The following is a 26,720-nucleotide window of genomic DNA, read 5'->3' as shown; positions in this document are numbered from 1 at the left end:
TCAGCAGGAGCTATTGCCCCAAAGAGAGGCAAGGTTCAGCGGCTCAGCTGCTCTTCTTGCAGACACTAAGGAAAAGGGCTGCCCCTGAATTCCAGCCAGCTATTGCTTAGCCAGGGGCAGCCGCCCAGCTGTACTCCTCCGCTGTGCAAAAGCAGCAGCTCCTGCCTCCCACTGAGCTCAAAACCCTTCCCGACTTTCTTCCTGCAGTCCCCATGCGCTGAGAGTGGAGGTCTGTTAGAGACGTGTAGACTCGTGCCTGGCGTGGAGGGGAGCGATTACCTGGCATTTCTCAGAAGTCACAAACTGGGGATGGTCAGAGAAACTGCCAGCCAAAACCAAATCTCACCACATATAACGAAGCTGTGGAGCCCATGGCCATGGTACAGTTTGGAAGCCAAGAGCATAAACGATTTCAGAAAGAGATCTGACAAATTCCTGGAGGCTAAGGCCACTGGTAACTATTAAATATAATGATGTACATACAATCTTCATCTCAGAAAGTTTCTCAACAGCTGTTTGCCAGAAATGGGGAGGTTATACCAGGGGAAGGAGCACGTTGTAGTCGCTCAGTTCCTTGTGGCTCTGTTGTTGGCGGCTGTGCGAGACGAGATACGGGACCAGAGCCCCCAGGGCAGTCCTTTGGCCAAGGACATTACCACCAGTTCGCAAGTGCAGCTTGATTCAGAGGTCTGCACAGCCAAAGCAGCAGTACTTACTGTCTTTACAAGATGTTGGATCTTGTCCTTTGTTCTAAGGAAGGATCAACTGCAACCTCTACATGAATCCTGACAGGTTTTAATCTCTTCTTTTCTTAAAACCATCCATGATGAAGATTCTACAACTTCCCTGGATGCTCTGTTTCTGAGTCCAAGTAATCTTACTGCTTGAAACAGCCTTCCTAACATCTAAACTTTTCTTTGCTACAAATGTAAAGAATAAAAAGATGCTCCCAAACCTTTTTTAGTGGACTGGACTGGCATCTCTGTCTCATTTTATCTTTGGCATTACTAAAAGCGTATCTAGAGCCAAGCAGAATACATATACAGGTAGCCCCCAGCCAGCAGATGTAGGTGCTTCTCACAATTCGCTATACCACTCCAAAAAGCATAAGAGCGTTTGCATGCTTTCCGTGCAGTGAGATAATACATACATACTACGTTTTGATCAGAACTAAAAGAAACAGGAATAGCAGGCTTCCCGGAGGACAAAGGAAAGACTCTGTTCAGCCAGTGGTAATTTCCATTCTCACCCAAGACACAACAAACCTGCGTAAGGGATATATGCATGGGTATATGAGAAAACAATGTAAAGGTGAAATCTAAAGCGACAAACGTGCTTGATATCACCGGTGGCTGTCGAGTTAGCCAGCCCTTTACTCTTCGCTTAGGAGGATGTCCAGCATAAAAATGGTTTAAGTTACTCTACCGTTTAAGGTAATTGCTTCTCTCTATCACCACTGAAATCCTCTTCCTACTTGGTGGTTTGGCAATGACGGTTTTGCCTCCTCAAGGAATGGAGCGCTCAAAGAGTTGTTGGCTGTTTGCGGGGTCTCAGCCCCACAGTTAGGCAGCCGTGCTTGCTGCATCCTGATGCTGCGAGGAGGTGAAAAGCTGGGTCTGGCGCTCACTTGGACCCTGGCGTGCCACGCAGTGCGTCTGCTCTCTCCTGGGGGGGGTTGTATTTGTCAGTCCTTGTTTGCAATTTAAGAGTCAGTCCTGGTTTTAAAAGAAAAGAATTATTTGGGGGCTTTAAATATGATTCTTCATGGTATTGTAGTCCACACATAGTTTTACATGCAATTTTAGGTGGTACAGGTTCTACAGTATGACCTTTCTCTCTGGCAAACCTGCAAAGGGAAGGGTGGGAGAAGGACGTGAGCCATGCTCTCCACTTTCCCCACTCATGGGGATTTCCTTTAAAAAGGGAGGGGAAAAAAAGGACTACAGAAGGTTATCTCAAAATCCATTCACACCTCTGCTTCTTGCCAGTACTTAAGGCTTACTTACATTTCTGCTATTAAAAAAGCATGATGTCAGTTAAGCCTATTCCCACATGGCGCTACTTGACAAGGAAGAAAAGTCCCAGGTAAAGACTTTCTCAATTTCCCCATCTAATGCTTTTTTTTTTTTTTTTTTAGAGGGGGCATTTGCAGACGAATGACCTTGCCATCCATGTGGGAGACCTCTTCCGTACCACAAGCTCCCAGCCCCACCATGCACGCTGCCACAGCCGAGGTCCTGCTCCCAGCATCTCCTATAGCCTCCCTCGCTTTGCAGAGCTCACTCGGTACCACACCGACTCGTGGGTGGGTGGGCAGCGGAACGAGGAGCCCCCAGGCTGCGGGGTCAGCCGGTGCCATCTTTGCAGGGAGCAGCTCTTCCACCACCACCTTCCAGCCCACTTCCAGGAGAAAGGGCTTTGCATACAAGTTCCCAACCTCACTCCTTTCTCATTTAAGCAGGCAAGGATTTTTTCCCCTTCCCCCCCACAATAATTGGGGAAGGCATTAGTGAGCCGCTGGCCTACACAATTGCAAAGCATAATTAAGATAAGAGACTAATACAATTCCCTGATATTAAGTAAGAACATTCTATTTGTAGGCAAACCACTAGAAAAGCACACAAAAGAAGTAATTTTAATATGAAGGGCTTTTTTTCCTCCAATAATTTATCCCTTAAAAATAAGAAAACAAGAAAATAGACATTTTGGCACAAGATAACATTTAAGGAACTGAGCAGTCTTGTGCCGTTCCCTTTCCTTTGTCCCAGCACTTGCAACTTCTTTTGCAAGTTTTCCTCGCAGTTCCCTTCAAAAACTGATCAAAGCTCCATTTTTTTTTAACATTACAGCATTCTGTTCATTCCTTGACTGACCAGAAGAATTGCTGAAATGCCCATAAATAAATTAGCAAAAAAAACCAAACCTCGCCTCAAACCTAATAAGAACTAACTCCAGAAAAACTCATATTGCTGTCAGCGCTTTTCTTTGCAGAGATATTACATCACTGTAGTCTACCAGGTTCAACAACAAACTATATCTTGATACATGGGAGACACAAGGGAGCATTCTTGCTAGAAGTTTATATTAAAAAAAAAAAAAATAAAGAAATTAAACTGTAAATAATACAAACCTCTTTTTTTTTTTTTTAAGATTCATAGTAATTTTTTTCAGATTAACAGTAGAGCGCACCGGGCAATGAGAACTGACATTTCCCAACTCCATCACGAGGTGTGTTTCATCACCTGTTTCGTCATCCCATGGGGCCCTGACATGGCACAGCACAGTCCAGCATAGGAACCCTGGTGACTTGGAAATGGAGGGTGCAGCAAGCTGGGAAAGGAAAGGCCAGCTATTCACTTTGGGGAATGTGGTTACACAAGGTTACGATCGGTTTAATAAAATTGAGGACTCGCCCTGCAAGGGCCGTGGGCTCCATGCGGGAGCAGACATCTCCTGTGAACCCGCCGCAGCTTTTGAATTGAGTGACTGTGTTTTCAGGAATTAGAAAGTTATTATAGACCCCTGATTTCACACACGGTGAAGGCGTGAGCAAATGATAAAATATTTGGGGGAAATCTCTCCCCCTAATCGATCCATAATCCCCACTTTCTCCACCCTCTCCTCCTCTTTCTCTGCCATTGCTCGGAGTAGACACACTATTTATGGTCTGCACGGGGATTATGCTTTACCCACTTTATCCAGCCAGCAACCTACTGGAGTTTCACGTACATTAAGAAATATGAGCTACCAAATTGCCTCTTCCAATTTTTGTAGTTTCAAGTATTTCTTGCATTTGCAGATGCCTAAAGGCTCGGGAAGCAAGCACTACAGAAGCAGGGGGAAGGGCTGGGAGCCATTTCTGCTTCACATTGCAAGCTCTCAAACGACCTGTATTTCATTTAGAAATCTGCCAAAACACCTTTCCAAACAAGCAACTTTTTCTCTTTTCAGAGTCCCCTGTTGGATATCTTAATATACCTTGATGCCAGGCATACGCTGATGCCAGCTGCAAAGGGAAAATAACATTTCCAGTACCCAAAGCAGGGGCTGGGACGTGCTCGCACTTGACAGCTGCTGGATGCTGAAGGAGGATGTAAATACAGGACAGGAGTCCACCCCAGGCCTGGGAGGAGGTGTGGGTTAAGAACACACATCGTTTTATCCTGTAGTTGCAAGGACTGTGGAAGGGAAAAGCTAATGACACACTTAGCCCCTGCTTCTGTCTCCTGTGGACAGGGCTTGTGTGCAGGAAAGTGCCCATAAGTAGCCGTTCAGCGTATGCCGCCAACATAGGCATGAGCTGGTGGGGCCCAGTTTGTAAGCACAGATGGTTTAGGCCCTATTAAAGACTAATTTTGTGATTTTTTTTCAACGGAGTTTAAGGCAGTAAGATAAGCTTCTCCACAGACTCCCAATGTGCAAAGTCTGTTACCCCCAAGCACAGAAGCTCTGTGATGTTGGCGACAGCCCACCGCCTTTGTCCGGGTTCAGATCTTAATTTCATCTCAGTGTTAGGAAGCCCCGGTATTCTCGCACCTCGTCACGGAGCTGCGGATGGGCTGGGAGGGATGGAGTTGTCACAGGTGGCCATGCCAGGCTCCCCAAACCCCCTTGGACTTGATGAGAGAGGGGGTGAGGAAGGACGAGACCCATTTCCTTGGGCCACCGGAGAAAGCGGCTGCAGGAGAGGTGAAACTGCAGTGAGTCAGTGGAGAAAGGAGCTGCCAGGGCAGATATCCCAGACCTCAGTAAGGCTCCAGTCAAATCTCAGTGATGGGATTTCCCAAAGAGAAAAGACAACTGGCAGGGGGAAGACACAGACACTTCCCTTTTGCACCCACCTCCGCGTCGTTGTTGCGGTGACCAAAGGAAAGAGAAATTGTTTTTTTGGAAAACCACATGGTCTGTATCCTTCAGCAGCCATGTGCTTTTGGGCAGGTACCCCCTCCCAGGGCATGGGTCTCCGGGGTGGGCACTGATCCCAGAGCCACAGCGGGCTGACCCTGCACAGTCCTATCTGAGTGGAAAAGAGAAGGCTCATTTTAGTGGCGGGGCCAGGACATGCCAGCCAGAGTCCTGCTCTGGGCCTCCAGGGACCCAAATTCTCTCCCTAGTCCCATCACTGCTGTGGAGCTTAACAGACCTGGACAAATCACTTCATGTCTCTGTGCCTTTATTTCCCAGCTGTAAAATGGAGATAATTATATTGACCTTCTTCATAAAATGCCTTGCAAATGCTAGACAACAGCTAAGTACTATCATGATTATTGTATAAAATAATCCATTATAGCCTCTGGATGCTGGAGAAGAAATGAATGATGGCTGGAATCCACATAAACACTGCGTTAGATCAATGCAGGCACTATTACAATGTTGATCTGGTCTCCTAGTGCGCGTTCCCACAAATCCACATGGGGATGAAAAATCCAAACATATCTCTTGGCTGACAACTGACTGAAGCTATGTTACAGGGAAGAAGAAAAATCTAACCTCATTGCACAAACCAAACTACATAGTTCCTGCTTTGATCACAGAAGGAAGAAAGTTTTTTTGGCCGAGTTTTCTGCATATGAAAAGAATTGTTTTCAGTTTGGTTTTGGGGTTATTTTTGCAGATGAGCCATCTGAGTTTGATATGAAGAAGGCACCCTACCGGTGCATTTAAATGTTTAACACTATGTCAAAGTGAGGCACTCATCAGCTTTAAAAATTAAAAGCTGTCTGGGAAAAAAAGCACTGTCCCATTTGCTAACAATGGGAAAGAAACATCCCAAACTAACCTCCACGCAAGCTCAAACATCTCCTGTACTCCATCTAGCAAAGAGGCAAACGAGAACGATTTCAAGGTTTTTCTAGGAAAGCTTCAGAAGAAACCAGCTTAAATCTATGCTGCACTAAAAGCCAGCCCAAAGCCACTTGCTACTTTGTGGTTGAGAAACCGTCCGCTTCCAGCTCTTCCTCTGCACCCTGGTCGTCACCAGTCAATGCCAATTAAGGCGTTAGAAGAGCTACCCACAAAAGCAAAATACACTTAACCATACTCAAACAGAAATGCATTGATTTCTTTCTTACAGTGCCACAAGCCGTGTGTTTTTAACAAGGGTGTGCGGCAGAGGTGCTTTACCCGCTGGTGAGCAGAGAGCAGTTGCATGCCGCAGGCTTGTGCCAGGTGGTGGGTACCAGCATCTGCTGTGGGTACCCGCATCTGCAGTGGCCCCACACCGCCCAGCTCCCATCCCAGCAGGCACAGAGCTGCAGGATGGTAGGCGCTACTCTGTGTTTTCCAAAGTCCTACAGTGAGGAAGGAGAGGAATAGGTTTTCTTCTAAAAAGAGACCAGCGGAGAAGCTGGCTCCGCAGCCTCAGCAGTCGCAGGATGCTGCGCTCACTGCACAGCACCACTGGCTCGAGCATCCGGATCGGCATGTAGGAGATGGACTCCCTGGGGTCAGCATCTGTACACTACATCTGTGGTAACCTCACCAAGCACAGCAAGGTCGGCGTGGTAGCTCTCTTGAAGGACAAGCTCATCAGGGTTCACATGACATGTCACTTCAGGGAACACACGCAGCTTGCCACAGCCTGGTTCCTAAGTACCAAGGTGGCTATTACAGTCCTTCCCAGGGCATTTCAGCTGCTGCCTATGGCTTTTCCAGAGTTGCAGAGCACAGCACTTAACTAATCTCCTAATTACAAACAGAAGGCTTCATTTTAACGTGATACCTTCCTTTGTTGTACACTACGTTTTAAGCCTCATAATGCATTTCTTGAGGAGACCTGTTGTTCCTGGTATATTCTCATCCTGCAAAGGAAAAATACCCCAATGACATACCAGCAGATAGAAGGACTATGTATCTCAGTGAGGCTTTTGATCGCAATAACCCATCACCTTATACAAAACAGCCTATAGCCCAATCATCCCCCAGAACAACAGGTTTGGGGGGGGGGGGGAAGTCCAGGATTCACATTTTCAGTCATGTGGCCCAAAATCAGAAGCTCAGCCTGAGATTTTGTAAAGATTTCTTTTCCCCCTCAGACATCACTTATTCCCCTTGGTCTCAGCTGCTGCTTTAAAAAGCCAATTCATCCAAGGTGGGGTGGGAACCATGCACAATATTGGACAGTTAAAATCTGCCACATTAAAAATATTGGGGTGCTTTGTCTGCATACATCCAAGCATCTCTGCCCAGTGAAGGCACCGAGTTCCTGCTCCGGATGTGTAGAACTCATTTATACAGTGAAATACTTCTCCTGCCATAGTCCAAGTTTCTTATTCGAAAAAGAGATGACATTTATTCAGTTGGTAAAATAAGCCGGCAGCATATATTGTGGCCCTTTCACAGCTTCTGGAAGAAAGCTCAATATACACGTTCTTACTGATATAAAAGCTTTTCTGCAGTCACTGGCAGAAGTATTTGGAAAGGCTTTCAAAATACCCGTATCGGCAAGATGCATATGCCCGATTTCTGTTTGCATGGCTCAGACTGTAGAAAGCAGCCGTCACATAAAGGAGCAGTAAAAAGGCCTTTAGTTACATGTTAGAAAACAAAGTGATTGCAACAAGATTTTAAAGTGGCTTTGCTAATGGGAGCCAGGCAGCTAATGTCAGTCCTTTCAGTTGTTTGACAATACCTAAACCAAGAAATTCAGATCCAAAGGCAAATAAAATAACCCGTGCTTCACACATCCAATCACTGGCACAGAAAATCTTCTGTTCCCTTGGGTGAGTTCCTGCCCCAGCCCAGTAATCCCAGCCATGCCAGGGCACCAGCTGCACCACAAATGGCACCAGGGAGCTGAGCTGGTGGGAAAAATAACGTGGAGAAAGCAAAAGGGGAAGGGGGAGGGCATGAGCCCCGCTCTGTGACATGGGTCGGTGCTAGAACAGCCCTACGCGTGGACACAGCCAGCTTAGGAGAAGGGTAGAGAGGCAGCAAAGGCATAAACCTGCACCGTCAAAGACAACATTCAAAGCCATAGCACTAGCACAGCCGCTTCTTGGAAAGCCATAGCCAGAGTGCAACTTCTTCTTGCAAGGCTATCTTCTCAGTACAGCCAATTTTGGTCCCTCCTGTGATTTCCCAGGGTCAGGCTCGATCACGGTTGGAGGCTGGAAAAGAAGAGCGCTCAAGGGAAACATCACACATGCATCCAGCCTCGTGGCCATCCTCTCAGATCCTACCTTTACACACGTGCAAGTGACTTTGTTGCCGATGTAAAAAATTTCTCTCCGTAATCATTTAATCCCAGCTGTTCCCACAGCAGCAATTTTTTCATGAAGAGGTACCCTTGCCATACCGGCTTGAAGTATGAGACTGTTTAATTGAATATCTGATTTCTGGCAGTGGCTGATCTCGGCTTCTTCTGAAGAAATCTTAAATATGCTCTGTGACACATGCTACTGGGCAGCAATATGTTGTGGAGGAAGATTTTATTTCAAAGATGACTAGGGCTCAACATGTTTTTGAGTAGATAGGATAAACAGTGTAATTGCGCATCTATTTTTTCTATGCAAGTGCCTCGACCTGACATTTCCAAAATTTAAATGCTCTAAGCACTGACCTTGGGGCAGCTAGGAAAAGCTAGATTTTTACAATTTTCTCAACATCAAACATCTTTTGGCTGGCACCTCTAAAAATGAATGCACATGGAAACCTAGAGGCAAGTAGTTTAACAAATTTGAAAATAGCTGAGTAACCTCCCCCCACCCTGCTAATGCTGCAGAATTATTTCTATTTCTGTGAAGTGAACTGGAATATTTTTAACTCTCATCCTTCATTGAGGCTTTGCCCCTCCTTGATTTTGTATTAAGGCAGAGAGTACTCAGTCTTTTCTCATTGTCCACTGTTTGATATCTTCCTGCCCTAATTCTAGATTTCACAGGCTCCAATTTTCATCTTCTACCAAATTCTACAACACATTTTGTCTGATATACAAATACATATACATATAAATATATATCACATTTTTGCATTATCCTTCTCATGAGGAAACCAAGATAAATGCCATATTCAAAGCAGTGCTGATTCTCCAAGTAATATTAGGTTTCTCTGCCCTGTATTGTGACCAAGGGATTTGTTTCCTTTTTGCTTTAACACAACTGCACACTGGGTTTCCACCACTGACATACCTGCCTTCTTCCCAGGAGGCTGCCGCTAATTCCATCACAGCCAGAGAAGAGAGCAGTGAATATTGTTCCTGACAGGGTTATTACTTTGTGCTTAGGATGCTGAAATATTTAGAAAAATTATTCCAATTTTGGTGTTTATTCATATGGTATGATATTACTGTTCACCTTTACTTACTTTGCCTCCACAAGCGACACCACACTCTGCCATTAATCCTGTGTGACAGGGCTGCTCTGCTGCCCATGTTGATAGCATCTGTACGAAAGGAGGAACAGATGATCAAACCACACATAAACAGACTCCAGGGCTAAAATTAAGAATAGTCCTTCCAATGAAATGATAAAGGTTTGGAAAGAGTTGACACTTTTATAATGTACTGCTGATAAGACAAAAATCCCACAAAAGCTTCTCGGCTGAAGAGTATATGGAGGAATGCTGAAAGTCATAATACACCACTCTTTTAGAGCATCTATAAAGGATCCAGCTGCTGAGAGCTGTGGTACTAATGAAGAACTTTTTCTGCTTAAAAGCTTTTCAGTTTAGCAAGTTCTGCCTCCAACTTACCCAGATGCTGTAGGCAACCAGAGAAGGGCAAATAATAGAATTCCAGTTTGATCCCAGTTCTGAGGAAAAAAAAAAAAAAAAAAAAGGAAAATAATAGTTTGTGGGTGAAGCAAACATTTTATACAGTCTGAACATTTCAGCTTTGAGCCTTTCAAACTTCCAAACTGAACCTGAAGGATTTTGAAATAAAGTGTGGCAAATCATGTTGAAAGGACTGGTTCAGCTGCTTTGAAGTTTGGGTGCTCATTTCTCCCTCCTTTTGTGCATATGAACAATTTGACTAAACTGACATTTCAGTCTCCAAAGTGACATTTTCTTTCCAAGAAAACTTTTGGCCAACAAAATGTCATCTTTTCATGTAGCAAACAGATAGAAAGAGAAAGCCCTCCAATTTGTATCCCTTTGTCTCCAACACATCCTCAAAAGTAAAAATGAGATGTGAAACCCAAAACCCATCACTTTGGTCAACGTGAAGTACATAAAGCCAAAGCAAAGTAATGATGTTACAGCTTTATGTTTACAGTAACTTCTGACTACTGGTATATCTACTTGCTAAGCTGAGGTGGAAAACCCCCACGCTCCAGAAGGTAAATTCAATATAAAGCTCTTCTTTAAATATTAATTCATATAGATCCTCCCTCCTGTGTAAGAAGCTTCCTGTTGTGAAGTCCTCAGTGAAGAGCTGGGCAGAACAACTGTTGCAAACACCATCCCCACCCCATCCTATCCTTCTCATTGCATGGCATCCTGCACCCCGGAACAGCTGGGGGTGCAAGGACAGGCTAGTGTAGCCGTCCCCCTCGCTGAGGAATGAGAAAATCAGGAAAGTCCCCAATGGGGAGAGCCCCCTGAGACCCATATAACTCTAGGGACCATGTCCCTCCTGGCCAGATGTGGGCAGAGGTGAGATGCAGCCCCGGGCGGGCACACTGCTGCTCAGTGCACCCTGAATAACTCTTCCACCGCTGCTGCGCTTCACTGGTGACATCCACTGCAGCACCTGTCTCAAATGTAACAGGCCTGAAAGCAGCCAAGTGGCTCTATTTAAAGCTAAAGAGGAAAGTGCAAAGCTTTGAAGTCAGAAGGCATATAATGAATTCAGTAAAACTTTGTATTTCAAAGCCAGTTCTATTTGCAGAAGCCTTCTGCCCAGAGAAAAGCTCGAACATGCACCTCTGACAGGAGTCAAAAGAGTTGAGGGAAACAGATCTCGCTGAGGATGTTTCACATCATCCGTTCCCACAATATCTGAAATGTCACTTTGTAGTGGAGCGGCTTCCGTCCTTATATCAATTACAACATTTACATCCAGCGCCCCCGGGGTTGCTGGCATTTGAAGCGACTGTCCAGTCCAGTAGCTCCCAGCAATTTCTAATGAGATATGCCAATAAGACATCACTGCTTGTCCCTCCTAATGGTAACTATGAGCTCTCTGGATCTTTCCCTTAAGCCACTGTCTTACTTATCCCCTTATTGAGGATTATTGATCTTCCTCTCTCCCCTTGCCAGCACGCAGCTTTTAAGCCACAAATCCAGAGATGGCTCCATCCAGGAGGACAAGGGGTGGTGTGATGTGTGGCCCTTTCACAGGCCCGTGAGCCAGGTTATCGTCGCAGGCAGCAAATGCAAACCCACCCCTTGGGCAGAACCAGCAACAGAGGCAGCTTCTCCCAGCACCATCTCCCCAGAGCATCCATCAGCCGAACTGGTTTGCAGCACGCAACTAGGGCTTATATTTCTGCAGCAAGGCAAAAAAAGACATCATGTAAAGCTCGGAACAAGACTGTTTAAGAATTCCCTCTGATATCGCTAGTCTTTCACACAGCCCGTAAGAGCCATTAAAATTCCGTCTGATAACTGGCTTCCCGAGAGCATGAGAGCCAGGCGAGACCACGCCAGCCACAGACTCTACCAGTATTTCTCCTGGCTTAAAACAGACCCTAAAATAAGCCTGGAAGTCATCTGTGAAACCAGCCTATGTCACAGACTTTGAAGACTAGTCTGCATCACACGGAAGCCAAGAAAAGCAGAGGTCATTCCCCTGGGAAAAGGGTGAAAACCATCACTGGAAGCTTCTACCAGCCAGCTGCCGGGGCAGCCGGAGGGTCATTGGCCATGACCACCAGCCCTAGCAGAGCCTGGAGCTGTGTGAATGCTGACTGTCCAGGGGCAGCATTTCCCCAGGTTTCTCCCCAGGTGCACTGCTGGTGTTTACAGACCTGGTGGGATCATCGCTGCCTTTGATAGCTGACAGTGACCCTAATGGAGGCAAAAGTTATTGAGGGGAAGAGGGAGGGTACAAGCAGGCAGAGAGAGACAGATAACATGACTGTGTAAGCCTTATTTTATTAGAAATCAGCTTAAAAACCATTTCCTCTTATTCCTGAAATAATGAATTTCCTGTAAAGTTCACTGGATACAGCCCATTGCAAACGTACACAGTTCCCACTGCTACAGTATTTCACCTCATCGCAATCTTTAGTGTATTTTGCTTTAAGACATTCCTGCTGAATAGTTATTTCTTCATCCATGCTGGTTTGGTTAAGATGTATCAGCCTTTTCTCACCTGCATTCACGTTTATGCCTGTGGCATCGGGTGGGAAACCAGCCCCAGTGCCCTGCTGCAGCATGTCACAAAGCCCTTCTAGGAAAGGCTCTGTAGCACATGGAGGAAGTAAAGTGCAATATTTTTCCTTGATGGCCTTGAAACAGAAGCTTTTAGCTTCTGCAGTTTTGTCAGTCCAAGAGACTGATTGTTTTTCTGTGGCTGTAGCTGTGGATGAGTGCGGGGATAGAGATCCTCCACACTGTGACAGCAATTTAGAGAGGTGCTCCAGAGCCCCTGGGCCACACAGATACATGCAAAGGTCCAAAGCACATTTACAGCCCTGTAACTGAAATTAGGTTGCAGGCACTGGCACACAGTCCCACCTCTGATCTTACTGTGATTCCAGGAGAGAAAGAAACTCCACACTTACACATAGCCGCTCTGACTTCAGCCGGGCTCTGTCTGCACAAAGCTCTCCTTGGGTAAGGACCTCATCAGTGCCTGCACACCCAAAGGAGTGCATCTTCCAAGTCAACTTTCTGGTAGTCTTAGAATAGCTGCTGTAAAGGAAAGAGCAGACTCTCTCAATGACAATTCTAATAATAATAAAAAAATAATAAACCCATTGATATTCACAGAAAGAAATTCTAACTGGATCCTGCCATTAATACTGCCTGAATTAGCACAGCTTCCCAACAGGATGGCAGACCCCACCTGAGCCACATGGCACCTTCTCCAGCTGATGTCTGCCAGGACAAACCCGCACAGGGACAATCCCCTCTAAAAGGCTGAGGGTCAGGTGCTTCTCACTGCCTCGCAGTCTCCACGTCCATCCTGCTGGAGCACCTCCAAGGAGCTGGTAGAAAACTTGCTCTGTTGCTACTGATGCCTAGTGCTAATTGCAAACAGAAGAGGCTGCTTAACATAATGTAATCCTGTCCCTTTTAAATTCTGGTTTTGGACAGTGCAATTTCTTTCTTGTTGTTTTTAGGGGCTAATTTATTATCTGTACACCTTCACTCAGCAGGTTACCTCCTTCCCACTTTCAGCCCAGCTGCCATCTTCAGAGGCACTGGGCAGCCAGATGGACTGAGGGATGCACACATCTATTCATCGGCACTGCTTTTCGTGAAGGGTAAGAGAAGGATATGGCTAATACCAGTGGCTGAGTTTTTCCATCTTTCTTTTTAAAATGGCAATCTCATACATGTCATGGGGTTATTCCAAACTGAGCGGTTTTTTGCTTTTTCCTTCTCAGATACAAATTGAATTGGCAGGCTGAGCAAGCTGCTGCATAAGTTGTCATTGCTAGCGGTTAATGCATTGCTAGGTTTGAATGCATAGAGGTAGGCACTGGACACTACCTAGAAATAGATGCTTTTTGGCCCCCAAAGCTTCTATGGAGGGATGGGAGAGGGAACAGGAGCATCAAAAGCTGAAACAATTTCTGAAGGTGGACAACAGTGGCAACCCCTGGTTCAATACTCTGACCACAGACCACGGCTGTAGGGGCAGAGGACACCCTCTCCCAGGGTGAAGCTGCCTCACCATGGAGCCCAAAATGTTGGATTTGGAATCCAGGGTACTTGCTTCCAAAACTTTTTAAGCATATACACCAAGGAGTCAAGCAAGTAAAACAACAAAATTATTTGCATTCCAGCAATATACAACTGAAGTGCTAATACCTACCAGCTGTACCTACACGTCAGCTTTTTGAAACTAAGATCAATTCTTTGTTGTACCAAGAGGAGAAGAAGGTCAGCAAAGACGCACTTAGTCCAGGCTCTGCACTGATAAGAGGGCTAGTGCAGGCTCTTAGTTCTTCCCTGCTTCAGAAGGTCTGAGAAAGCAGGAGCCGGGCTCTGCTTCAGCACAACCTGGCATTAAAACAGCATTCTTAAAAAAGCGCCTGCGATAAAATAGCATCTTCTTACTGAGAAGATGTGCTCCCAGCAAGGATCAGGGTCATATCTGCTGATTTTAATGACAGAAAATGAGCTTGTGACATATTACTTGTGCTATCATTGCAGAGTTAACTTGGCCAAGAGATAATTAATGGAAGATGTGTGGTTGAGTCCCCTGTGCTGCTCTGAAAGTCTCGGGCTGTAATTAGTACCATTGTCTCTTGTAAAATAAATTGTACTCCTGATCCAGCTCAGAAATCAAAAGATGGCACTCCGAAAGAAATGCTTTACTTTTGGAAGTGGCCTTCTAACAAAGTGATTTTAAACCTCAGAGTCTTCTGGACAAGTTTCTGGCTTCCAGTGCTGTTACTCTCCTCAGTGTTGTGCTATATACTCTCTGATTTCCCTGCCATGGCTCCGTGCTTTATGTAGCTGGTGACTCTTGATGACGCATTTTGATGCATTCAGAACAACCACACACTAGCATGAAGCAGAGATCACCATATTTCTGGCTGTGGAGCTAGAGTAAACATGGACCTGTGCCCAGACAGTGTTGGCGGTGGCTGGAAAACCAAGACTGAGAATCTAACAAGAGAACTGGGAAAAAATCTGCTCCACTGAAAACATGGTGCTGGAGCAAATCTGTCATCGTTCAGTGTACTGAGGGCTTTCAGGCAGCCTGGTTTTGGTGTCAGGAGCAGGCACTACTCTTCCCATTTGCCTGGCTCCTTCCCACTCTTCACAGTCACTCAGGAGCCATTTCCCCATATCCTACCTAGGTACACGTATCAGGCAGAGCTGATAAGGAAGGAGAGGAGGGTCTGATAGCCGAGCAGCTCTGCTGCTGTCTCCCTGTGTGGCCTCATCACGCCATGGCTCAGTTTCTCCCCATAAAATGACTAACAGCAATTCCTTATCTCCCGGGAGGGGGGGGTGTTGTGAGGATAAAAACAGTGACAGCCACAAAGTACAAAGTTATTACAACCATCCGCCCGGAGAGACTGTCAGCTTTAGCACGTTGGCTGCTATCAGACACGGTGCTGCGAGCATTCCCAGCGGCTGCCCTGTTGGATGGAGCACATGGCACACTCCTCTGCGTAGGTGCCTCTGGGCTTGGAGGGTTGAACGTCATACGAACCATTTTCTGCCTCAGAGAGAGAAAGTAAACCTCTTCCACCAGGTTGCTCCTTTTCTTCCAGGAGAAGGCAGCAAAAGTAACCTCTGCCACCTTGGGCATGCTGGGGGAAATGGAGGAGCAGCTCGCACCCTGCTCTGCAACAGGGAAGAAGCCAAGAAGCCACACTGGGAGCCATAGTGGGAGCCTCTGCTCCTCCCTCCTCCACAAAAGCAACAAGTAGGTGTGGAAAGACGCTGTCAAACCCTGCACCACATCAGTTCTTGCCACAAGTGCTCCCTTGCCTCTAACCACCCTGAAAGGAAGCACAGCCTAAACCGACTAGTAAGATCTATTCCAGACGCCTGCTGTGGTGCATCAGGAGATTAACATATTAACTCTGAAAAGCTCACTAATTTTAAGGAGGACTCTGTACTTAAACTGGAAGAAGTTTTGCAGAGATCAGCAGAGCTCGTCTGATGCTAGGGAACCAGGGAAACCTGTTAACAGCAGACTCTGGATAATTGAGAAAATTATTCAGTGCTGCTTTTAATGGACTTTGGATTACAATATTGCCTGGGTTGGTAATACATCGCTCCTAATCTTTTCACATACACATTTGCAATGGTTTGTTTATCGCTAGCTTTTGCCTCGCAATCAGACAAACACTGGCTTTGCCCCTGCTGGAGCTCCAGTTAAGCAGAGTAAGCCAGGTCAGACATTGCAAGAAAGACTATGGACAAATACGTCTATCTGGTGCAGGAATTTTGTTTTGTTGGGGGGGGGGGGGTGGTTCTTGGACATAGTGTATTACATACAATCAGGCATTGAAGTATTACTTGCTAAAAAACAGGACAAGAAACCAACAGCTCAGAATGATACAGGCTAAACTACAGGACCTGATACGCATACCAAGGCAGCCCACAGGGCAGGGAGAAGAGGGGATGTGAGTACACGAGGGAGCTCAGCACAGCGGGTGGGAAGGATAAACCTGCCGAAAGAAACGGGACTGGCACCGCTCCTGACATATGCATCCCAGGGCCTGGCAGACTTCCCCTAAAAACAAGTTTCACGGGCGAAGCTCCGTCAGTCAGACTGTCCTGCCGCCACGGCTGATTGACGAGAGCAGCCTGCCTATGGCCGGCTGCATCTTCTAGGCAAAGGGGAGCAAGAGGCACGCGTTACACCTCTTACACCACAATTTATTTGTTCACGTGGCTTCAGCCATGCTACGGGCATACGCTTACTGAGCTCTACAGAAATCAGCAGTAACACCAAATACACTTTCACAGCCAGCTGCTCCCATGCCTCCTTCACTTGGCCAGATACACAACGTATACCTCTTTTTTACTATCAAGGAGCAGTCACAAACAAATGCTGTGAAAATCTGGCCCTGAAACAGCACGCAGAGCAAAAATTAGCCCTGGAGCAATTGGATGTTTGGGTGTGTTTCCCACTTTTTCATCCAGACATACTAAGCAGCAAGAAAGCTGGTGAAACCGGAGAGCTGGGAACTCCCCTTGGTGGGGCAGAGACCCGGCTGCCGGGGGTCTGCAGTGGTTGCTCTGGAGCAGCCTCTCCGTGCTCCAGGGCAGGCAGTGTGGCTGGAGAAAAAAGGGACACATCCAGGGCATGCTAGGCTGCCAGGGAGCTGCAGCAAGGACAGCACGACGTGGCTCGCAGACACCAGAGTCCTAGCTCACCCCAGAAACCACGTCCTCGTCCCTGGTGTGTGTCTGCCCTCTCCTCATTCCTGAGCAGCACCACATAAAGTGCCCACCTGGGACAATCACCTTGATTTAAAAAAACCAAAAACCAAACCAGCCAACAATTCAGGAGCCCAGAGCTCCTGTCTTTCCTCAGGGTGGATTTCTTTTGAAGCCAGCTATTCTTATTTCCCCCCCAATCTTGTCAGCAATGGTCCAGGAGCAAGCTGTTTGGTTAAGGTGGGCTGTTGCCCCAGTTTTTTCCCGTCCCTATCTTTCACCTTTACTTCACATGAAGAAGATGCATATTCCATTTCACATAAGCCCAGGCGTATGCGAGTGATTATGTGTGACCAGCTACATATAATTATCTTCGATGTAGGCCTATAAATGATTCATTAAGATCTGTATCAGCTGGTTATTTAATGTGTCCTGCTAATTAAAACTTTGTGATAAAGACAACTACAGCTTTCTGTAATTATGCCTCTGGACAGTGCGATGCACTTCCAACTAGTATTTGCAATCCTGGGTGTATGTTGACACTTAGGGTAGAAAAATATAGGTTAACTGCTGCTCTTAATTGCTCTTCGCTACTAAGATTATTGTAGAATTTCATTGTACAACACCCTGGGACTCTTCTGCATAGTGCATATTACAGGCACCGTTAGGTGATGGTGCTGTACACTGCATTATCCTTCTGTATACCCAAGAAGCCTGTGAACAACAACAAAAAAAGACTATTTCACCTAGAAGGAATGTGTCTGGCTTGGCTCATCTGGGGGGGAAAAAGTAGTGAACCAAAGACATGTTTGAGGAAATGCAGCAAGTTTTACACTACAGGATCAAATTCGGTATTTCTTGCTCAAGCTAGAGGTCCTGCTAGACTTGGTGTAAACTTCTCCTGAGTAAGGTCCACAGATCTGCAGTCACCATACGCTGGATCCAGCTTCCATCAGTGCCGATAGGAAGAAACACAACAACTCAGCAAGCACATTAGATCCTGTTGCATTGGTCAAAAAGGGAGCTACACTAAGTTTATGTCAGTGTAACTAAGTAGGTCTAACTGTTTGTCTCCAGTCTTGTTCTTTCAAGTATGTTTGGCATCGAAGGGAATATGCCTATGTATGAAACAGGTAGGGACTTTAAAACATTTTCTTGGGATGGCTATCAATGTAATAAAACATCAGTAACAAGTGATAAATACTAGGTAAAAGAAGCTTTTCCTAAGCAGCTTATGCTAAGAATATAAATCTTGCCCCACTACCAAAGACTACATTAAGTGTTGTACTTCTAATCTCGTCAGCAGCCTGATATCACCGCTAGGATAAATGTAAGATCAATTGCCTCAGTGTCTCTTCCACGGCAAGTTCTGCTTGGTTAATCACAATGGGAGACGACTACCCTTGTGTCGACACTTGGTGTCTCCTGGGAGGATGCTCAGCTCGCTCCTGTCATCATCAGAGCAGGGCATGTTTCACCCAGGGGAATGACTCAGGTAAAACTTGTTGGCTCTTGTTAGCCACAGAGCATTGCCTAAACCCTAAAGTCTGCATCCCATGGGAGCGATGCACTAATCTAATCTGTGGTTAGTTTCTACAAACAGTAATTTGTGAAGACAAAACGAAAACTATAGAAGATAGAAGATACATCTATCAAATGCATTTGAGTCCCCAAAGGTGGCCGGCCTGGTATAGCTCATACCACTGTGGCCAGCACCAGTAACTCACCAGGGTAGGAGAAGCATGAAGTAAACTCCACACCAACCCTAAATGTCTTTCTTCTCCCCACTGTCTCTTTCCAGCTTCTCATATCTAGCCTCATTCACATGGTACCACATCCTCAAAAGGTACTGCAGGACAGAGCTGGAATGGAACAGGTAAAGAAAGTCTTTAAAGATAACTTGGCTTTAGTTAACAAAGTTAACTAAGAAAGTTAGTTTTTACTGACTAACCGTGTGCCTATAATAGCATAAAAATAGTATCTAAAAACCTTGGCCATATCAAACAGGCCATCCCTCGTACAAGAAAATTAATGAAGCCCAGTTTCCTACAGACCTGTGTCTCAGACCACCTTATGGTGGCTCCTCTATTTACTTTTCAGTTACTCTCACAATATAGAGAACACAATTAGTCCTTAGTCACTCTTGCCTCAACTGTTCTTTGGCGTGTGTTGAGGTCCGAGTTTCAAGTTAAGCTCTTCAGTGCCCTGTGATATCAGCCATTGCTGATAGCAGCCTCTGGCAATTACTCAGGGGAGCACTTACGGTGTAGCTTTCTCCTTAATGGGAGCATTTCACAGGGTTTCTCTATCCAGTGATCTACTTTAATTAAACTGGTAGGAACTCAACTATGTTTGAGACTCCTACTGATAGTTTATCGAAAGTGATTCAGACTGGTCAGTCTCAAATAAGGAGGCACAGACCAAGTGAGTGGTTTAAGTTGCAAATCTCCCACGAGACAAAAAATTCACAAAACAGGATAGCCCTGCGTGTGCCAGCTCCAGCCTGCCATGGCTGTGATGCCAGCACATTGTTATTAGCTTCTAGAGAAGGGATCTGGGCTTAGTAAAGAGGGAGATGAAGCTGAAGCTGTTCAGGAGCTCCTCAGCAAGCACCACCTTTGCTCCTGTCTTAGAGGGATGTGGGATGCAGCATTAGAATGACCAGACTTTTAAACTGAATTTAAGCTCTGCTCCATTTGCCTTCAGCATAAAAACAAGGACACAGGTATCTCAAAGGACTTATGGCTGTGATGAGCATGGTTTTTACTATCCATGTCACCTTTATGTCTCAGACATCTTCGTTCTCCTTTAGGAGCATCTTGCACCATGGCCCCACTGAGCAGCACTTTTCCCAGCAAGGGAAATGGGGCAGCAGGCAACCCCCAAAGGGCTCATCTGGACGTGGCTCAACCCCATTTTTCCAAGCTATTGGTATGGCCACCTCAGTAAAGCGCCCAGGACAGACAAGAAGAGGTACCATTTCTATGGGGAGATAAAATCCAGTCAAGCTCACCCTGACCTGAAACAGCATGGAAAGACAGCTTGTCCCTGTCAAGGTTCACACTTGAGCAGTATCGTAGGGCAGTAGCTGGCAGTGAGTGAACGGCAGGTGTAGACAAGGCTCCAGGTTAACTGTAGACATGGACGTGTGGCCGTGGCAGCGAAGAGATGGAGTACAAACAAGGTGTGATGGTAGCTGGACCCAGCAAGCTTTCTTTTGGCATGAAACTGGAATAACAGCAGCAGGAACGTCCACAGCCTGAAAGGAGGAGAAGGAGGACGACGGTCTGCCTGCTACCCCACATGGGCCCCACATTAGGATGGGAGCCATGTGCAGTGCAGAGAGGGGAGAAGGAAGACTCTAAAGCCACTTACTGTGCCCCTGGCTCAGCAAGCGACTTCACGGCTGCAAACAGCGTTGGTGCAACTCAAGACTTGCTGCGTTTTTCACCTTCCGTATTCTTCAGGTGCCCTTCAGCACTGCTGGAAAGGGCACAAATTCCCATTGCAAAACCTACTTCATTGAATAGCAGAGGTACTCGAGCAGAGGAACTGCTATTTCCCACTTGCACTGCAGTATTTCCCTGTGGCCTTTGGGTGACATCATCCTGGCATTCTCCTCCAAAAGCAGGTTGTTCCAAGCATTGATTGATGGTAGGAAATGAATTATCGTCTCCCACGAAAAGATATGGAAACAGAGCAGGATTAGATGTCTTACCCAAGGGCCACTAGGAGAAATGGGGTCAAATGCAGAATTAGAGCGAAGGTGCTCTAACAATAAGCTACAAGCTATAGGTTTGCACACTGTCTAGCACAATGTGGCCGTAATCCTGCTGAGGCCTCCAGGCAGCACTGTAATATGCATCATCATAATAATGAGTTTCTAATCCCAGTCAAATGCCCAACCCAGTAGGCACTGCCTGACTCACAGAAAGGATTAGCTGACAGATTGTAAACAATAGTTGCGGGAGTCACTGGGCCCATTATGCAATCCTTTTATGCTGAATATACAGAAATAGCTGAGAAAATTAGGAGCTTTTCCTGAGAACATAAGTAACTGAGATTTTCAAATATAACTAATGGGTATTCTCATTCTGCAGCCCTGGGGATAACCCATCAATATTATTGCACACCATTCCTAACTCTTGAATCAACCAGATTAACAAGGACGGCAACTCATGTTCGTACCATGAGACAATAAAGACAAGCTACTTACAAAATGATCCTCTGAAGCATCCAGACTGTGCCGGCCTCTTCCCATAAAGAGGTGCTACTTTCTTTCATCACAAAAGTGCCTCTGTCACAAGCCAGAACGTGTGGGAGAAGCAGGGGGTGCATGGGAAAAAATCAACAGAAATTAGAGAAATTAACATTTCTTTACGAGAATGAAAAAATTGGAGATCAAATAGATGTTTTTCTATTAAAACGCATGCTACTAGCCTAGAATTTAATTCCAGGAATAGCTGAGAGCTGGCATCTAGATGACAGAATTGCTTGAGTTACCGTAACTCAAGAGGAACTTGTCTGAGGACAGACAGCTTGGCTCGGCCACCAACAGCCATATTACAGACCACACTCAGTCTAATCACTGCGCGGTTTCACTGGGCTTGGGCTTCATCGTTCACCTCCCAGCAGAGCTGCTTAAACCATCCTCCAACTCAAGCTAGAGGGTGGATGTATCAGATAGGAGTCAGTTAGGGATGGTCTTCAGGTTACACTTTAAGTTAATGATGAAGAAAAAAAAATAGGTTTTTTTTATTAATTTTCCTCAGTATCCAGCCTTTATAATTTATGATGTTTTCATGTAATTTGTTTCTAATTTCACCACCCTCTCCATAAGAAAAACAATCATAAATCAGACCTAGCACTTGCCAATCTGAATTCTTTTGTAGAGGAGACAAAACAAGCTCTCAGAAAGAACGGTTGTTGCTAACCTTATCAGCAGGCATAAAGAAAATCAAGGGGAATTATGTGTGCTAATTTTGTTATCTTTCTAATGCTTGTGATCTCAAAAATCCTCAGGGATTTTTTGAGATGCTCCTTCTCTGTCAGTTCCAAATAGGAAGCGTGTTCCATGCGCGTTCCTCAGATGAACAGCAATTAGGAGTGAAATAACAGTTATAACAAATTATGTACAATAATAAAATAACAATGGAAGGAGCAGCAGCTCCTGCCTTTTCACTTGCCTTTTATGCACCATCGCAGCTAACTCCTCTTTTTTTGGCCAGGCAGGACATGTACTCCAGCACAACTGAAGGCAAAGGACTTTTGCTATTGATTTCAGCAGCAGAAGGACAGGGGCAAAGCAGAGCTAAATGAAAGGGATTTCAGTGCGATCGGCTGGGGCCTGTCAAAGAGCCCTTTAAGCTTTGCACGCCGGGTGGTGGTGGAGCCGACAGCAGCAATGAGCACTTTGTTGGTCACGTAGTTGGGGTCATGCCTGCTGGATGCATGCGGGGGTTATTGCCTCGCATGAGCATCCTCAGCAGCCTCTGATCCATGGGGCGGCCCATGAACAATGAGGAAGATCTTAAACCAGATGTGCACTGCCAAGGCAATAGAGGGAAGGGAGGACAGCAGTGCCCTGTCTGGGAAAACTCCCCTGGCACCCCTCAGAATGGACCAGTTTAACTATAACTAATGGAATTAGGTATTAAACTGCAAACATTGCTTACAGTTACAACATGCTGAAGTGAATATCCCTTTTGGAGGAATGATTCGATTTGCCCTTCTCTTTGAGCTCCAATTTTCAGTTTGCTCACGTGCTCACAAGACAACCTTCACGCAGCTGTCTAGTCTTGATGGGTTTCAAATCCTGGGGGTCAAACATGACAGAGGTGTATACTAAGCCAGGGACTATTATTTAAAATAAGCTTACCTTTTGCAGAACAGAGAAAACAGCTAGAGAAACATCAGATCAAGTAGTTGTTATTGGATCTAGTTGTTGTCTCTACTTGACCCAAGTTAAAGCTTGCTCTCTGTGAGTCCAGCGCAAAGTCTCCTGTTGGCTTCAAGCAAAGCTGAAGTACACACAGGTTACCAAGATCACCAAAAGAAAGCACTGGGGCTGACCATAAAGATCTGGAAGTAACGTGCCTGAAATAACAAGACTAATCAAGTGTGCTGTAAGTATCTACCAGACCTACAGACCATTTTCATAAACATAACAGAAAGGGAATAATAAAGGAATTTTGCCATTAACTGTGAGGTTTTGCAATTACTTCCTTTGCTTCATACTAGGCCTGCCAATGATCTAGTCACACATGAAAGCAGAGAGGTTGCTCCTTACAGGTAGTGCTGCCCCGATACAACATGTGCTTTGACCATACTTCTGCATGCTGCAGCATCCTGCAATCCATTTGTTTTCTAGAGAGTGGAGTTGAAGGCTGTAACTGACTGAGCAGCTTATTATTCCCTTTGCCCTCTTCCTTTCCCTGCATCTTATTTCCAGGTGGGCAATAATCTGGATTATTTTTGTGATTGCTAGAGTACCTTTGTAATGCAGAAAAATCAGATCCATCCATACCTGTTTGGTAAAGCAGAGGAAATCTTTAGAAACAGAACAGGGCCCAGTGATGGGAAAAGGCGAATGTTCGGCTCTGATCACAAGGCTGCAGAAAGTCAAAGAATGTGAAATAAGACTCCAAAAAATGGTCCTTGAGCAATGCATGAGAACAAGACAAACCCCAAGGCTTTGCCAATTCACCACATGAGGAAATTCCTTCCTATCCCAAACATAGCCAGAGATTCAGCAGCGCGTCTGGGAGCAAATATCATTAGGGCTGATCTAGCTTGTTTTTATGCAGGCATGACACTGGCACTCAAAAGATGATGTTGGGTTTTGATCTCGCCTTTCAATAATTACACAAGGAATCTCCCATGGCAAAAAATTCCAAATAGTGATTAACCTTTTAGGGCAAAAGCCAGACTTTCCATGTGTTTGATCTAAATTCAGTTATTTTTTAATTTCCAGGAGTGGGTTTTTTTTCTTCCTCTTGCTGCTTAGTTCACATAGATTCCTGTGCAGGTCCTGAAGATCTCCTGAAGACATGTCAAATCCTACATAGAGACCTGAGGTCTGGTAGGGGTTAATGCATTTAAGCTGTGAAAACATGTTTCTGTAAGTGGCAGCACAGCTATGTAGAAATCTTGAATATGAAGTAATTTCACATACAAGGAATGTCTTGCGGTTCTCAATGGAGTCAGGTTGCTCTTTTAATTTCCATCCTTGGGGTGGTAGAGGCTGCTCTCTGGGAGGGAGGGCAGCATGGGGCCGTTACCAGATGAACCTCCTGGGAAGGTGCCGAGCATGTTGGATTTCAAGGAGTGCAACTGGAGTTGAGGATATTCAGCACTACAAAGGATCTGACCTTTCAAATGCTTTTCACTGTTGCAGGCCAAAATAATTAAAAAATCGGGGGATATCTTGTTTATGTAATGATGTCTCCTATGTCCAGGCACTTTATGATAAATCCTTACAATGGTCATATAAACTTCTCCTAATCTGATTTGGCAAGCTGGCCCAATGATTCCTGCTTCTGATTAGAAGTGTTTCCTTCTTCCCTTGCTGAGTGAAGGCTTAACTCCAGTTAAGCCATCGCACTGAAGTGATGAACAGCAGACCCAATAGATCATTTATAGATACCGAACCAGGTCGTTTAGTGGTATGTGGCACAAACCAACTTCACTGGCAGCAGCCGTCTGCTGCCTACCTCTCTTGATCACCTTTGAAAGATAGAGACTTTCTGGAAGCACCAGGTGTCCCAGGAGGGTGGGAGCAGCTAGCCGGGTCAGGAATTCAGCCTCCCTAATCATGAGGCAAAAAACTGGGCTCAGTTCTAATAAATTAAGCAACAAAGCAACAACCCCAGAGAAAAATAAGCAGCATTTTTCAGTCTTCTTGCAGTTTATTATGCAGCCTGGCAGCGCTGTTCTGCGTAACGCAGCTTTTCCCAAACCAAAGCTGTGCTAAGGTATAATTGAAGGGAGACAGTCCAAAACAGCATTTTGGGGTAAAAGACTACAGACATTGCAATAATCCAAAATCTAAGCATTAGACAATCAGCATGAAAGATGCATTGAGAAATAACACGAGCATGGAAATAAATAGTTACTGCAGTCAAACTATCTTGCCTCTGTTTCAAGGTGATTCAATATCATGACCATGAAACTAAACTAAAACTACAGGCATGTAAGTGTGATCAGATGTTATAGTCTGATTATCTTACAAAAATTTAAGGTTTAAGATGTAAAAACGATAAATGCAGAGTCTGAACTTCAGCCGGTAGGACAAAATAACAAAACCCTACAATATATTTGTAACATGCTTTGACAGGCCTCTTCCCCCTTCCCTTGTTCTATTGCCTGAGCTAGTGCATAAATGTTTTTCTAATTAAAGAATAAGATATCCTGGTGCAAGGTGGGGAGAGATTGGATTCTGATTAAGTCCTTAGGAGACCAAAAAAGGGGATGGGTGGAAGAGCAAGTCTGCTTCCCTATATCTTTTATTCTATTCTTGATCACAAATTTAAGATTGGAAACATATAACTATCTGATCCCTCATCATATGAGCTATCTAAACAACACCATCAGTGGAAAGCACAGAGCAAACCCAAGCCCCTGCATTTTACTTTAGGAGCAACTCCCCTCCATGGAGTTGTCTGGAAGCTGTTAGCAAAGAGGTGTCCCTGGGAAAACACACCCCCCTCCCCGTGATGTGTGGGCACCGTGGGCAGCAGCAGTGTGGGGAGAGGAAGGAGAGGGAAACATCAGTACCTGAACTGCAAGAGCGCATGTAATGCTGTTTCTTCTGAAATCCTCAGTGCATCCTGCAGCAGTACCTCCTTAGAACCAGACATGCTGAAAGAGCCACAGCTCCCTCGCTCTTTTTGCTTCAGTGCCTTCTAGCCAAACTCCTACATGCATTGAGCTTCTGCACACACTGAGCTTCTGTCCTTCCCAATGCATTTGCTCGTCATCAAACCTGCCAAAAAGGAACTCGATGGCAAAAAACGCTGATCAGACAGCTGTAACAACATGGTTGACATCGGTGATGCTGAATCTGCTTTCTGCATACCCACTTAGCCTCCTCCGAGACCTCCATGTCACATTTAGGACACTGCTCAATTTCAGCTTAACTTCTTTGTTTTCACTGTGCAGAGCAGTGGATTTTAAGATCTGGGAATACTGCAAACCACTGCAAAAAGCATCCAGCATCTTTCTGCATCACCATACCCCTGGAGTTCAGACATAGGACAAATCCTTCCCAACCTATGGATTTCTCCAATCATTTTTCCCTCTTCAGACAGGGAAACAAACAGACCTGAGTGTTTCATTATATGCAAAGACAGAAAGTAAAATAAATTATATTTACTTAATCTGTGCTCAAGGATTCATGCATTCCTCTTTACTCCCATGCTGTCCTTAGGAGTCAGCCTGCCTTGTTCCTTGCAAGGCTGTGAGCACTGTTCAGATCCTGTATGTAATCGTGTTTTCTTTGTACATGTTTCCTGCCTGGCATCATCTGAGGCAGGACCTTCAGACTGCCCAAGGTGCAAAGTCCTTAGATGTTTGTATGCCATTTAACCATCCAGGAAACAACCAGGGAGGATTGCAAGGACTTTTAAAAAACCTCTTCCTAAACAAAACCTCTTCTTAAACAAAACCAAGTTGCTTATAGATTACAGCAAGGAGGTACACAGCCATGGAAAAGCAGACACCTGAGCACATCTCCCTCCCCCCCAGGTACCCGTGCTGCT

The 26,720-nt window shown here is 45.4% G+C and overlaps 2 long non-coding RNA genes across 2 annotated transcripts; both read right to left on the bottom strand.

Moving 5' to 3' along the window:
• Positions 1 to 9,306: 9,306 nt before the first annotated feature.
• LOC128143629 (uncharacterized) lies at positions 9,307 to 18,820 on the bottom strand. Its single transcript, XR_008235829.1, has 5 exons — positions 18,690 to 18,820; positions 12,669 to 12,798; positions 11,326 to 11,428; positions 9,691 to 9,749; positions 9,307 to 9,381 (listed from the first exon to the last, which is right to left on the bottom strand). It is a non-coding gene; the product is annotated as an uncharacterized LOC128143629 (long non-coding RNA).
• A 1,529-nt stretch (positions 18,821 to 20,349) lies between these two features.
• LOC128143562 (uncharacterized) lies at positions 20,350 to 26,012 on the bottom strand. The gene is made up of 3 exons (XR_008235798.1): positions 25,738 to 26,012; positions 21,179 to 21,259; positions 20,350 to 20,445 (listed from the first exon to the last, which is right to left on the bottom strand). It is a non-coding gene; the product is annotated as an uncharacterized LOC128143562 (long non-coding RNA).
• Positions 26,013 to 26,720: the final 708 nt, after the last annotated feature.

Source organism: Harpia harpyja, chromosome 6, assembly GCF_026419915.1.
Source record: "Harpia harpyja isolate bHarHar1 chromosome 6, bHarHar1 primary haplotype, whole genome shotgun sequence".
Lineage (NCBI taxonomy): Eukaryota > Metazoa > Chordata > Aves > Accipitriformes > Accipitridae > Harpia > Harpia harpyja.
The sequence above is the reverse complement of the archived record's forward strand: the minus strand, read 5'-3'. Positions and strand labels throughout refer to the sequence as shown.